At 45.4% G+C, this 15,418-nt stretch overlaps 1 protein-coding gene across 1 annotated transcript in view; it reads right to left on the reverse strand.

Annotated features, from left to right (window-relative positions):
• LOC124803236 (zinc finger CCCH domain-containing protein 13-like) overlaps window positions 1-15,418 on the reverse strand; it is a 331,812-nt gene that overhangs the window by 156,707 nt on the left and 159,687 nt on the right. The gene's annotated exons all lie outside the window — the stretch shown is intronic.

Raw genomic sequence — 15,418 nt, forward strand, 5'->3', positions numbered from 1 at the left:
AGTGGAAAGCGAGCGACTACGCGGAACGAGCGCAAGTGGCACGAAACGCAACGTGCAGCTATGTCGCTGTGTCCGCAGGGTTACGTGGCCGCCTCGTCACCGTGGAAACAGGCGCCGCTAGGCAACCGGGAGCACGTCGCTAACCAGACCAGCAAATCTACACCCCCGATTCTTTCAGCAATCGAACTCCCATTGTAACAAAACCGATTATGGCGAGATAAACGTACCAACCCGATCTTGGATCATATAAAGTGGTCGATAACGCAACGAAGTCAACGCTTATAAATACTTAATGTAATTACAACGATAATTATGGACTTCTCAAAAACGATAGACAATTAATTGTATTATATTGACGAAAAGTATGTTTCAAAGATTGTTTTGCGTAAATAGGTCGACATACGATAGCAATTTCTTTGTTACGTGTTGTTAGAGGTAAATCTTTGTTCTTTTGTGAAGGTGTTTGTACGAGTTTGAAGTGCGAGGATGGGGAACGAGTTATCTGTGTTTTATTGATTTGTATTGTGAAATGAAATGTCTGAAAATATATGTGTAATTCTGCAGGAAGTTCACCAGAATTCATATTATTATTGAAACACCAACCCGATCATCCTCTAGACGAATTCAAGGAACCGTCAAACACAACAAATATGAGCAACAAAAAAGATGAATATTTTTATTTCGAAAATAACTGGTTACTTAAATTATACCGTCTCGCTGCATTTTGGCACTCTGTGCTGTGAAAATGTGATCGCCCCCCCCCCCCCCCCCAAGTTACTAACTTACTCCAAGCATTAATAAACCAGCATTGGGTAACAAGAGGGTGGGGACGGTCAGACTATGTTTAAATCTTCATATTTTTCGAACTGTGTATCGAACAATGATGTAATTTTATAAGCAAATTCAGTGGCAGATGTGGATATTGTCTGCAGAATGTGTTGCGAATAGCGTCGCTAGTAAAGAAGTAATAAAACAAAAAGTCGTGCCTGATGCCGAAGTTTAACTGTATGAACAGCGAAAATGCAGCAAGCGATAAACTTTTTTGCTTTCTTCATTTTGTGGGTGGTGTCACAAGGAAGAAGTTTCGAAATGTTTTGAAATTATGTGTAAAGATTGTGGAAGTCGCTAATTGCTCGCGTTTTAAAACACTGTATGAATGTAGACTGAGTATTTTGTGCGCCTGAGGTGTGCTGCATCAATACATGCACACGGTCTGTAACTTTAATTCTTGACTTAGTCTGTTAATTTTGTAACGTAAGATTATACCTCGTAATAAGTAGATTATAAAAACTTTTTTTAATTCGGTCACTAACTGTACGAACTACTGAAACTCAAATTTTTGTTGCCCCTGGAAGATAAGCAGCCTGCAACTGGAACCGTGTCCGGAATTAGCCGCTAATTAATAAAGACATATAGGGGGAAACCGTCAACTTCTGGCCTTAGATGTCACTCGTAAAAATGAGGGAAGGAAACAAAGGGGCATGGGGTGAGGACTCCGTTCTCTTCAAATGGTCGATCTTTCAATTGCTTTGACACCCCTCATCTGTGTTTCACTTTCTCTCCTTGGTTTTACCGCGCGTAGCTCTGCATACTTTCCACCCCCAGTCCACTAGCATACATTCAATGCACCGCTCCAGACTAATGTGTTATGCAGATCCAGTTTCTCACAAACATCTTCCCATAATGAGCCCTAACAACGCAGCCACTGCACTACACACCACACACACTCATCGCAGTCAACCACACTACGCTGTTACACGACTGATTCATCGTTCACTGGTTGGATGGAAGAGCAAGACATTGCTTTTCATTTGCAAGAAACTGGTGTTACGTCCTTATGAAATCGACCTTGCATAGTGAATATGATCATTTACGATACCAGTAGAGGAAAAAAAGAATATGCTTGAGAAAAACAAACATAAGACGAGCCGTAACGGCTAATGCAGAGGTGCAAAACATTACATTTGCGAGAAATACGCCTTAAATGATGAACGGGAAATGCAGATTGTAGAAAATCACTGTCAGTAGTGTCTTATTTTGAATTTTTTGATACTGCTTAAAAGATACATTGCATCGGGTTCCTTGATGATAAATGTTCCAGATGTAGGTGGACGTCCAAGCAAACAATAAGCTAAAGGTAAATACAAATAAAACAAAAATCATGTTCTCAGAGAAAACTAAACAAGTTTTTGAAAACCAGCATCGTTACAGGGAATACGCCACTGAAAAAATGAAGAAATTCTGCTGGTTGGGTAGCACAGTGACAGTAGAACTGGAGCCTAACGGATATCAAGAGAAGAATAATCATTACCAAACAAGGCTACAGGAAAGAAATAATGTACACAACTACAAAAAGGAAAAAGAAAGTTTCAATTAATTCATTTGGTGTGCTTTACTCTATGACTGAGATTCATGGAACTTTGGTGAACAAGATGGAAAAAATTAGGAGCTGTAGATATGCGGATATGGAGGATCAAAACGAAACAAATCCCAGACAGAAAGTTTGACTAAGCAGGCAGTGTTAAAAAATCAATTAAAAAGGACACTTTTCTACATTGCACAAAATACAAAAACAAAACTTTATTTGGCCTCTTATTCGACACTACACCTTAAAGAAGTTAATCGACGAAAAAAGTGTTGGAAAACATATCATATGGCAGGTCCAGAAAATCGATATTGCAGGGTAGGAAAATCGATATTACAGGGTAATGAACCATAGAGTACAGATGGCAAGACGGAGAAGAGAAGACGACAAGACATCTATATCTACATCCATACTCCGCAAGCCACTTGACGGTGTGTGGCGGAGGGTACTTTGAATACCTCTATCGGTTCTCCCTTATATTCCAGTCTCGTATTGTTCGTGGGAAGAAAGATTGTCGGTATGTCTCTGTGTGGGCTCTAATCTCTCTGATTTTATCCTCACGGTCTCCTCGCGAGATATACGTAGGAGGGAGCAATATACTCCTTGACTCCTCGGTGAAGGTATTATCTCGAAACTCAACAAAAGCCCGTACCGAGCTACAGAGCGTCTCTCTTGCAGAGTCTTCCACTGGAGTTTATCTATCATCTCCGTAACGCATTCGCGATTACTAAACGATCCTGTAACGTAGCGCGCTGCTCTCGGTTGGATCTTCTCTATCTCTTCTATCAACCCTATCTGGTGCGGACCCCACACGGGTGAGCTGTATTCAAGCAGTGGGCGAACAAGTGTACTGTAACCTACTTCCTTTGTTTTCGGACTGCATTTCCTTAGGATTCTTCCAACGAATCTCAGTCTGGCATCTGCTTTACCGACGATTAATTTTATATGGTCATCCCATTTTATATCACTCCTAATGCCTACTCCCAGATAATTTATGGAATTAACTGCTTCCAGTTGGTGACCTGCTATATTGTAGCTAATTGATAAAGGATCTTTCTTTCTATGGATTAGCAACACATTACACTTGTCTACATTGAGACTCAACTGCCATTCCCTGCAACATGCGTCAATTCGTTGCAGATCCTCCTGCATTTCAGTACAATTTTCCATTGTTACAACCTCTCGATATACTACAGCATCATCCGCAAAAAGCCTCAGTGAACTTCTGATGTTATCCTCAAGGTCATTTATATACATTGTGAATAGGAACGGTCCTACGACACTCCCATGCGTCACACCTGAAATAAGTCTTACTTCGGAATACTCCTCTCCATTGAGAATGACATGCTGCATCCTTTTATCTAGGAACTCTTCAATACAATCACACAATTGGTCTGATAGTCTATACGCTCTTACTTTGTTCATTAAATGACTGTGGGGAACTGTATCAAACGCCTTGCGGAAGTCAAAAAACACGGCATCTACCTGGGAACCCGTGTCTATGGCCCTCTTAGTCTCGTGGACGAATAGCGATCGTCTTTTTCGAAACCCATGCTGATTCCTACAGAGAAGTCATTATACTGGAACATAATACGTGTTCAAATGGTTCAAATGGCTCTGAGCACTATGGGACTTCACATCTTAGCTCATCACTCCCCCAGAACTTAGAAGTACTTAAACCTAACTAACCTAATGACATCACACACAACCATGCCCGAGGCAGGATTCGAACCTGCGACCGCAGTGGTCGCGCGGTTCCAGACTGTAGCGCCTAGAACCGCTCGACCACCCCGGCCGGCTAATACGTGTTCCAAAATTGTACAGAGAAGAGAACAGCTGCATCAACAAAGTAATTAGCGGATGATGAAGACGTTTTCATACTCTCGTCAATTACCTGTATTGTTAATTTACCACAAACAAATCTGTGTATTGTGTTTTCGTTTCACGTGTGGAACACCATAACTAGTATCCGGAGATGTTCACATCAAAGCTCGAGACAAAACAGAACCTCTGAAGGATCAAATGCTCGCCAACGAATCCTTCGCGGCACAAACCGCTGTTGATCGTTCCAGCACTCGAGGAATGAGGATGTCGCTTGTTCCGCCGCCGTGATTGCGCGGAAGAGTGAAGTCATCGCGCGCCTAGAGTAGCTGCAGCTCTGCTGCCAGACGTTTCCCACAGCTGCGTCGGAACTGCTTTGTCATCCTGACGCTCAATTGATGTGGCCGACACAATATAAGCGGTGGCGGAAGGGCAGGGGGAGGTGGTGGAGAGGCGCTCACGTAGCGTTCTCTGGCGGGGCAACATCGTCACGACTCGGTGTGTTCTATTCCTGTCGGCCGCCTAGTGACGAGAACTAGGGTTCCTCGCTTACGGCAGCTAACGTACCAGGGAGATTGAGGCGCCAGTAGATGCTGAGCCACATGGATTGGCGCTGGTACACCTCACTCAGCCACGCTGCTACTTTTCCGGTGACGGTAGTTTCAGAATGAAAAGTGGACGTTGACTGGTCATTTACCGAAAACGGGCCAGACGTGTCATTTAAAATCAGTGCTTAATGAAACCACAGCTGTGTTCGCATCGTCACCTGGTCTTCTCGGTCTTCACAGACACATTTCCACGGCAGAAACTGTTTGTCCACTGATGACTGGCACCTTGTTATGCCACTGAGATGCTTTTATGTACCGGCCACTTCGTGGTACACAAAGGCTAAACCGCCCGAATGTAAGTTTTTAATAGTTCTTACTTCGATTTGGGTTTAATGCTAAGAGGGTCGGTCAGAAAGTAACGCCTCCAATTATTTTAAAAAAAAAAAATGGGTCAAATGGCTCTGAGCACTATGGTACTTAACTACTGAGTTCATCAGTCCCCTAGATCTTAGAACTACTTAAACCAAACTAACGTAAAGACATCACACACATCCATGCCCGAGGCAGGATTCGAACCTGCGACCGTAGCAGTCGCGAGGTTCCGAACTCAAGCGCCTAGAACCTCGAGGCCACCGCGGCCGGCTTTGTTTTCATTTCACAAGGAAAGTAAATGCCATATACATAGGTTAACAGCTACAAAATTCACGATAAATTTGTCACTTTTCAATATAATAACCATCTTTGTCTACAGGTTTATTCCATCCTGAGACAAGAGTGTGTATATCTGTATAAATCATGGTCCTACTTTCACATCCACTGGAATACAGAATTTTTCAGGGTCGCCGTATCTTCAAAGTAAGGTTGCTGTAGCAGGATGAGCTATTACGCAGGGCACATTAACATTAATTTTTTTTAAACTGACACGTGTGAAAGCGAACGGTTTAGAGACGCAAAAACGTTCCACTAAACATTAGTCAACAATCCAGGGGTTTTCGAGGTAAGTGTGAATATTCGGTTACTACCAGGCACTGACTTCAGTATGAAATATTGTCCTACTGAATCAAAAATATTTGAATTATAAACGCGTCGATTAAGTCCCCATCTTGGATTGAAATTTCACTCGCGGTCTACGTTAACAAGAAACTTTGCTTCAGCACGTTACACGTTACAATTTACTGTACATGCGCAGCTATTAAATAGAGTGCTCCGTGTGACTTCCTCGCATTTCGATGAAATACTTCACGCGTCTCTGCAGGGAGTTACGAATATTTTCAATAACTCTCGCATTCTTTCATGAAGCTTTGAAAGACTGTCCAATTCCTCAACGGTATTAATGGGAGTCCTGTACACTTCACTTCTGACATCACCACAGAAAGAAAAACCCACAGAACAGAGGTCGGGCAATTTTGGAGGGCAAAATGTGCCGGTGCCGCATCATACGTCAACCATATTCACCAACCGTGAGTCATAGGTGAAATCTGAGGCCAATTATATGGGTACTTAATTGAAAAGGTTACATTTAAAGTATTCGAGTAATAGGTACAGGGTTAGACAAAAACATGGGAACATCGCGAGAAATGTTTGAACATAAACAAGCCTGCAGGTTGCGCTGTTATGTGCGATTACAAGCAGCAGCTGGGCAAAGTCCTAAATACGTTGCAGCTGTCAGGCGTCGTGAGAAGAGTGCTCTGTATATTGTGAGTCCATTATGTCGGGACGAGCGTGAGCAAATCGTTGGTGCTCGTAAGGTGGCGTGCTTCTGTAACTAAGGTAATCAAAGTAGTTGGTATTTCAAGAGGTACAGTATCAAAGATTGGTAACGCATACAGTAAAGTCAGAAAATACCATCCGCTAACTTATAAGGCGGCCGATAGTTTGTTAGATGATCGTGACAGACGGACATTGAAAAGAATTGTGACGAAAAATAAGGGGACGACGGGTGCAAAAGACACCGCAGAACTAAATGTCACACTCGTGGACTCTATCAGCACCAATATAACATAAAAGGAGTTTCATAAACAGAGAAATTCAGAGCGAGCGGGTATTTCAAAATCACTCATGAGCGATGCAAATGTCTGTAACGGGAGAACGTGGTGCCGAAGCCATCAGACCTGCAGCAATGGAAGAATGCCATTTGGTCGTATGTGTCTTGTTTCACACTGTTCGAACTTATGGCCGAGTTTACGTCGCAAGAGTGAAACACGGCAGGGGATTTAGTGATAATCGGGGCAGCCATATCGTGGTTCAAAATGTTCAAATGTTTGTGAAATCTGATGGTACTTAACTGCTAAGGTCATCAGTCCCTAAGCTTACACGCTACTTAACCTAAATTATCCTAAGGACAAACACACACCCCCATACCGGAGGGAGGACTCGAATCTCCGCCACGACCAGCCACATAGTCCATGACTGCAGCGCCCTCGACCACGCGGCTAATCCTGCTCGGCATATCGTGGTATTCCGTGAGCCCATAAAGTTACATTGCAAGGTCGCATTACTGCCAACGATTATGTAACCATTTTGGCTGATCAGGTTCAGCCCATGGTACAATGTTTGTCCCCCTATGGTGATGCCGCGTTCCAAGACGACAGGACCCCTGTGCCGGCCGCGGTGACCGAGCGGTTCTAGGCACTTCAGTCCGGAAACGTGAGACTGATACGGTCGCAGGTTCGAGTCCTGCCTCGGGCATGGATGTGTGTGATGTCCTTAGGTTAGTTAGGTTTAAGTAGTTCTAAGTTCTAGGGGACCTATGACCTAAGATGTTAAGTCCCATGGTGCTCACAGCCATTTGAACCACTTGATGGACCCCTGTACACAAAGCTCGCCTCGTCCTGGACTGGTTTTATGAGCAGGGGGATGAATTATCACATCTGCCTTGGCCTCCTCAGTCATCAGATCTTATTACTACTGAGCCTCTGTGATCTATGTAGAAGAATGCGTGATCGTAATGCACCTCTAATCTTCGTTACTTGAACTTACCACTATCTCCAAGGAAGAATGGTGTAAGATTCCCATGAAAACCATACAGGTGCCGTATTTATCCATTCCGAGAAGACTAGAAGTTGTTTTGAATGCCAACGAGTTTCCTACACCGTATGAGGAGTAGTAATGTCCTGCATTTTTGGTGTTTCCATATTTTTGTCCAACCCCTGTAGGAATTACGGAGCAATCGCAAGGTCGGTTTTGATTGTGGAGGAATCACAGGAGCGCTTTCTACGGAACTGCAGCGTCGCTCCCTTTCTGGGCAGACGTGGGCACGGACTGCGCGTGGGCGGCGCCGGGTCCCGAACCCTGCCCCGCGCTGGGCGGCGCGCTTCCTAATAAGACGAGCCGAGCAGAGACGAGCTGCGGCCGCATTCTATTTGTGGCCTCCACGAGCTGCGCTGCAATGCAATACTGGCCGCTAGCGGAGCCTCTGTCCCAGGATTAATGGTAGGACAACGGCGCGGTCTATATCACGGTTTTACGTCGCGGTGTCTTGCGCCACTGGGAAGCATGCATTACATAAACAAGCAGAAGGTGACTCTCCTTTATGAGGCGACACAACAAACTCTGGTACAGAATCCCAAGTTACGACCCTTTCTGTTCAACATTAAAATGAGAACTAGTGTGGGAGGACTTGAGGTCACAGCGAAGCTCCCGGGAGCTCGACAGTCTAGCGCACCTTATCTAGAAAACAGAGCAGCCCAAACACGGAATTTCGCTACACTACTGGACATTAAAATTGCTGCACGAAGAAGAAATGCAGATGATAAACGGGTATTCATTGGACAAATATATTATACTAGAACTGACATGTGATTACATTTTCACGCAATTTGGGTGCATAGATCCTGAGAAATCAGTACCCAGAACAACCACCTCTGGCCGTAATAACGGCCTTGATACGCCTGGGCAATGTGTCAAACAGAGCTTGGATGGCGTGTACAGGTACAGCTGCCCATGCAGCCTCAACACGATACCACAGTTCATCAAGAGTAGTGACTGGCGTATTGTGATGAGCCAGTTGCTCGGCCGCCATTGACCACACGTTTTCTATTGGTGAGAGATCTAGAGAATGTGCTGGTCAGGGCAGCAGTCGAACATTTTCTGTAGCCAAAAAGGCCCGTACGGGACCTGCAACATGCGATCGTGCATTATCCTGCTGAAATGTAGGGTTTCGCAGGGATCGAATGAAGGGTAGAGCCACGGGTCGTAACACATCTGGAAAGTAACGTCCACTGTTCAAAGTGCCGTCAATGTGAACAAGAGGTGACCGAAACGTGTAACCAATGACACCCCATACCATTACGCCGGATGATGCGCCAGTGTGGCGATGACGAATACACGCTTCTAATGTGCATTCACCGCGATGTCGCCAAACACGGATGCGACCATCATGATACTGTAAACAAAACCTGGATTCATCCGAAAAAATTACGTTTTGCCATTCGTGCACCCAGGTTCGTGGTTGAGTACACCATCGCAGATGCTCCTGTCTGTGACGCAGCAAGGGTAACCGCAGCCACGGTCTTCGAGCTGATAGTGCATGCTGCTGCAAACGTCGTCGAACTGTTCTTGCAGATGGTTGTTGTCTTGCAAACGCCCCCATCTGTTGACTCATGGATCGAGACGTGGCTGCACGACCCGTTACAGCCATGCGGATAAGATGCCTGTCATCTCGACTGCTAGTGATACGTGGCCGTTGGGATCCAGTACGGCGTTCCGTATTACCCTCCTGAACCCACCGATTCCATATTCTGCTAACAGTCATTGGATCTCGACCAACGCGAGCTGCAATGTCGCGTGACGATAAACCGCAATCGCGATCGGCAACAATCCGGCCCTTTATCAAACTCAGTAACGTTATGGTACGCATTTCTCCTGCTCACATTAGGCATCACAATAACGTTTCACCAGGCAACGCCGGTCAACTGCTGTTTGTGTGTGAGAAATCGGTTGGAAACTTTCCTCATGTCAGCACGCTGTAGGTGTCGCCACCGGCGCCAACCTTGTGTGAATGCTCTGAAAGCTAATGATTTGCATATCACAGCATCTTGTTCCTGTCGGTTATATTTCGCTTCTGTAGCACGTCATCTTCGTCGTGTAGCAATTTTAATGGGCGGTAGTGTATCTACAAAAGTGTCCTTGTATGCACTTATTACCCCGTATATCCTTCTTTTCAATTAGGTCTTCCGAATGCATACATACACTGATGAGCCAAAACATTATTATTACCCACTTAATAACTTGCTTGTCCGTCTTTGGAACGAAATAGGTCACTGATTCTGTGTATCAGGGATCCGACATTTTTTTGGCAGGTTTGTGGAGGTACGTGGCTTTGGATGTCACCGCACAGATCACAAAATTCGAGTAAATAACGGGCCGTTCATTTGAGTACACGGCGATGGCGCCCGATAGCGATCCAGAGGCGTTCCATGGCGTTTACATTAGGCGAATCTGGTCACCGAAACATCCATGAGTTCACTGTAATGCTGATCAAACCACTTCAGCACTGTTCTGGTTTCGAGACACAGATGACATCGCTGTCGGGGAAGACATCGAGCATGAAGGGTTGGAGATGGTTAGCAGATGTCAACGTGTCTTCGATTACCACTATAGGTCGCATGCAAGCACAGCAGAATGTCCTCCATAGAGTAATACTGCTCCCACCAGTCTGCGTCCGTGGTGCGCTGCAGGATTCGACCCACCGTTCACCTCGATGACGGCGCTTGTGGAGACGACTGTCGAACTACTGTAGCCCAATTGACGATGGCGTTGAGTCGACATGTTAATACAAGGGTGGTCTGCTGCGGAGCTCCATGTTCAACAATATACGATGAACGATGTGCTCCGAAATATTTGTGCGTGCACCAGCAGAGATGCCACAGATCACCATCTATCCTACTTTGCAGAGCAGAGAAGCCTCCAAACCCCACGTTCTGTGCAGTGTCGTGGACGTCCAACCATTTAGCGCCTAGTGGTAATTTCACTGTCCTACTTCTTTACGTAGATGCTAGCGACAGTAGTACGCTAACATTAGACCACCTTTGCAGATTTCTAGTTACTCGTTCACAGGCTCTGCGTAATAGTAATCTGGCCTTTGTCAAAGTCGCTTATCTCAATGGATTTTCCCATTTGCAGCCAGTATCTTCGCTAGGGTCTGCTCCGTTTACCTACTTCCGCTACCGCGTGACCTGCCCACAACACCACTCCAACGTCGCAGTGGGCAGTGATCATAATGTTCTGGATTATCAGTGTACCATCAGCGGGTATACGAACACTACGAACACTAGAAGGCCCTCATACTGCATTAATGTAGTCACCAAGTGGCGACCAAATCACTTGCTCTCTGAAGATATGTAATAGGTATGCAAAGCACCGTCCGCCTTCAAAGATGACGAACCAGCGCGGCTGACTGCCACACTGAAGACCCGGGTTCGATCCGCGTTACTGCTACGGATTTTTCCTTGGTGGGAGGAATGGAACAGCGTGCACTCAGCCTCGAATGCCTGATGCTACCGGACGGAGTAGTACCGGCTTAGGGACAAGAAAACACATTATTAGATAGATGTTCCACAGATCATCTGAACGCTTGTTTTACCGAAGTCGTGCGGAACGAGTCATTTCACAGGATACGTACTATACATGAGTAGTGTTAACATTATTACTTTAGTCCTAATAATGTACACTACTGGTCATTAAAATTGCTACACCACGAAGATAACGTGCTACAGCCACGAAATTTAACCGACAGGAAGAAGATGCTGTGATATGCAAATGATTAGCTTTTCAGAGCATTCACGCAAGGTTGGCGCCGATGGCGACACCTACAACGTGCTGACATGACGAAAGTTTCCAACCCATTTCTCATACACAAACAGCAGTAGACTGGCGTTGCCTGGTGAAACGTTGTTGTGATGCCTCGTGTAAGAAGGAGAAATGCGTACCATCACGTTTCCGACTTTGCTAGAGGTCGGATTCTAGCATATCACGATTGCGCTTTATCTTATCGCGACATTGCTGCTCGCGTTGGTCGAGATCCAATGACTGTTAGAGGAATATGGAATTGTTGGATTCAGGAGGGTAATACGGAACGCCGTGCTGGATCCCAACGCCCTCGTATCACTAGCAGTCGAGATGACAGGCATCTTATCCGCATGGCTGTAACGGATCGTGCAGCCACGTCTCGATCCCTGAGTCAACAGATGGGGACGTTTGCAAGACAATAACCATCTGCAAGAACAGTTCGACGACGTTTGCAGCAGCATGCACTATCAGCTCGGAGACCATGGCTGCGATTACCCTTGACGCTGCATCACAGACAGGAGCGCCTGCAATGGTGTACTCAACGACGAACCTGGGTGCACGAATGGCAAAACGTAATTTATTCGGGTGAATCCAGGTTCTGTTTACAGCAGCATGTTGGTCGCATCCGTGTTTGGCGACATCGCAGTGAACTCACATTGGAAGCGTGTATTCGTAATCGCCATACTGGCGTATCACCCGGCGTGACGGTATGGGGTGCCATTGGTCACACGTCTCAGTCACCTCTTGTTCGCATTGACGCCACTTTGAACAGTGGACGTTACATTTCAGATGTGTTACGACCCGTGGCTCTACCCTTCATTCGATCCCTGCGAAATCCTACATTTTAGCAGGATAATGCGCGACCGCATGTTGCAGTTCCTGTACGGGCCTTTCTGGATACAGAAAATGTTCGACTGCTGCCCTGACCAGCACATTCTCCAGATCTCTCACCAATTGAAAACGTGTGGTCAATGGTGGCCGAGCAAGTGGCTCGTCACAATACGCCAGTCACTACTGCTGATGAACTGTGGTATCGTGTTGAAGCTGCATGGGCAGCTGTACCTGTACGCGCCATCCAAGCTCTGTTTGACTCAATGCCCAGGCGTATCAAGGCCGTTATTACGGCCAGAGGTGGTTGTTCTGGGTACTGATTTCTCAGGATCTATGCACCCAAACTGCGTGAAAATGTAATCACATGTCAGCTCTAGTATAATATATTTGTCCAATGAATACCCGTTTATCATCTGCTTTTTTTCTTACTGTAGAAATTTTAATGGGTAGTAGTTTAACTGCACTTAAAACAAGGGGGTGGAGGGTTTGTGTATGTGTGTGTGTGTGTGTACGTTTCTTGCAATGTACCAGATGATCAGAGAGCAATGTGGAGGACCACACAGGGCGCCGCGTACTCGCATGAAGAGGTGTTACTAACACTCAAGAGTGTTTGTTTGAAAGTCATTGTGTGTATGCATTTGGCCAGCTGATCGAATTGGGCAATATCTAGGCACATGGGGTTTTCAGAACTGTTGCACTATTGTGCAGGGTGCACATTGGAACCACTTCATATCTGCGCCTGTCGTCCGGGCACAATTGATGGTCTCGCCACAGCGGTGCATGTCAGTGTCGTACAACTGATTGGAGATTAATAGAAGCCGGGATACTAAATCGCGGTCCTATGTGCAGGCTGCCGTAAACACCACGACACAGAAACAGAGGTGCTGTGTTTGGAAATCATTAACTGATAATTAGCGCCGCTAATCATTTTCAGCGATAAAGCTTGGCTGTGGACTACTTTGTATGACGATCGCTTCTGAGCACGGCTCTGGCGGTGAAGGAGGACACATTCTGCTAATGGTTTGCACTCACAGTTGTTATCACTAGCGTTATAGCGAGAGGAGCCAACGGGTAAGACTTCAGGTCATTCTGGTAGTGATTCATGGAACTCTGACGGCACAGCAGTTCGTCAAAGGCGTCCTGCCTCCTCGTGTGTTGCTTCTCATAACATCGTTTCTTGGCATGATTTTTCAATAGCGCAAAGCTCTTTCTCACTCGGAACCAGTCTGCATAATTTGCCTGTGCGACGTGCAGAATCCCATGATTCATCCCCAGTAGGATATGTGTAAAAGCAGCTAGTAAGACAACTCCATCTCAGTGCCAATAGCCTGGATATCGAAAGTCAGTTAAAACAGTTATAGACCAAATTGCTACAAAGGAGGATATTATGGTCATGTGATAACCTTCCGGATCAAATCGGTGCAGGAAATCACACCCAAAGGGTTGCAATATCCTACTCACAACGCGGCAACAATGTATTCGTGTTGTTAATTTTTTATTTAACTTGCTTTGTGCCATCGAAATAAAACCACATTATCTCGCAGCGCGCCAAGTTTCTTTTCAGTAGCAACAGTCCCTTGAAACTAACACCTGTGTAATTCAGCAATTACGCACTCCGCTTCAAAAAATAAAGTTTGTACTGAAGATCTGCTGTGTGCTTCGTGTGTGGCAGTATTAGTTTTACGGTAATACGACGTTGCTGTTTCCAAGAACACCGAAGCAGCTGAGTACTGAGACGTGGTATACATCGCGGCGACCTCAAGAAACTGGCGACAGCAAATGGAGCAAGTAGTGGGGAATGTCGCCCAAGGAATGCAGCCACCGCTGACCTCGCCAGCCGAAACGAGTTATCGCGAGTCGCCGTTCTGGACACAATACGGCGTCAAATACGGCCGCAAGGCCAATAAAATATCTTCACGATATCATCGTACTCATGCCAACGTCTACGTGCATAACGGCTTGGACTGGAAGTTGCAACCTACACACTTAACCCGACGAAGTACCCAACTGACGGCAGTTTTCTTTACCCCTTTCCGCACTTCACGACGGAACGGCGTTATGTTCAGAGTTTTTCGGTACGGCCCAACTAGAAGCTGCTAAATTCAGACGTTTGTTATCAAATATCCCAGTGAGTTTCGTGTCTCATCGTCACAGAGCGAGATGACGCTGTGGTTGAGGCACTGGATATGTAACAAGGAACAGCAGAGGTCAAATCCGCGTTGTAGTGTCACAAGATATTGGAGCTTTCACACCGCTGTACTTCTCGAATAAGCGAATAAGGGCGAGAAAGAGCAGTAGTAATTTAATACATGTTAAAATGATTTTTTTCATCTATTCAAATGATTTTTTTTTTGCGTCCCAACAACAAATGAAACATATATTTCATAAATGTCTTTTTCTGTTCCATGACGAGATCACGGGTGATGCAACATGTCGACGGCAGAATTTTCGTTCCAGCAGCCGTAGATACTGAACCGGTCAAGTCAAGAAGGTCTCGCCGTTCACCGCTGCCTACCTCTAACTCTATTGTATATTTCTGAATTTCACTGCGTCACCACCCTGTTTCTCTACCTTTCCATCGTCGAAAAGCGAAAAAAATGAATAACTGATATGTAACATAGTGTCTAACAAACCGTCCAGACACTCGGTGCTGTGTGAGTTGTTATCGTCTGACAGCTGGAAAGACGCTAGCGTCCCTAGTGGTGAGAAAGACAGTCGTAAGATTAATGCTGTTTTTAATTACGTTTGTGCTTAAGTAAAGAAAAAGTCACTACATTTGAAGAACGACATGTTTCTACCAGAGTGTGTATAAAATTTTCACTTTTCACACTACCACCCCCAAGTGTTTCTTTGGTAACATACGTGGCTACATCTGCGGAGCCACATATTCTACTGGAGTCACACTTGAGAGTGGGCAATGGCCGAAGCCGATAGTGTAAAAAAAAAAAATTATAAACAGTCTAGTGGAAAAATGTCGTTCTTCAGATTTACTGAGAATGCAGAATAAAATGGTAGTTACTGCATATTTGCCTTCGAAGCATTAGTAAGTAATCAAGGGACATGA

This window comes from Schistocerca piceifrons, chromosome 6, assembly GCF_021461385.2.
Source record: "Schistocerca piceifrons isolate TAMUIC-IGC-003096 chromosome 6, iqSchPice1.1, whole genome shotgun sequence".
In the NCBI taxonomy this organism is placed as follows: domain Eukaryota; kingdom Metazoa; phylum Arthropoda; class Insecta; order Orthoptera; family Acrididae; genus Schistocerca; species Schistocerca piceifrons.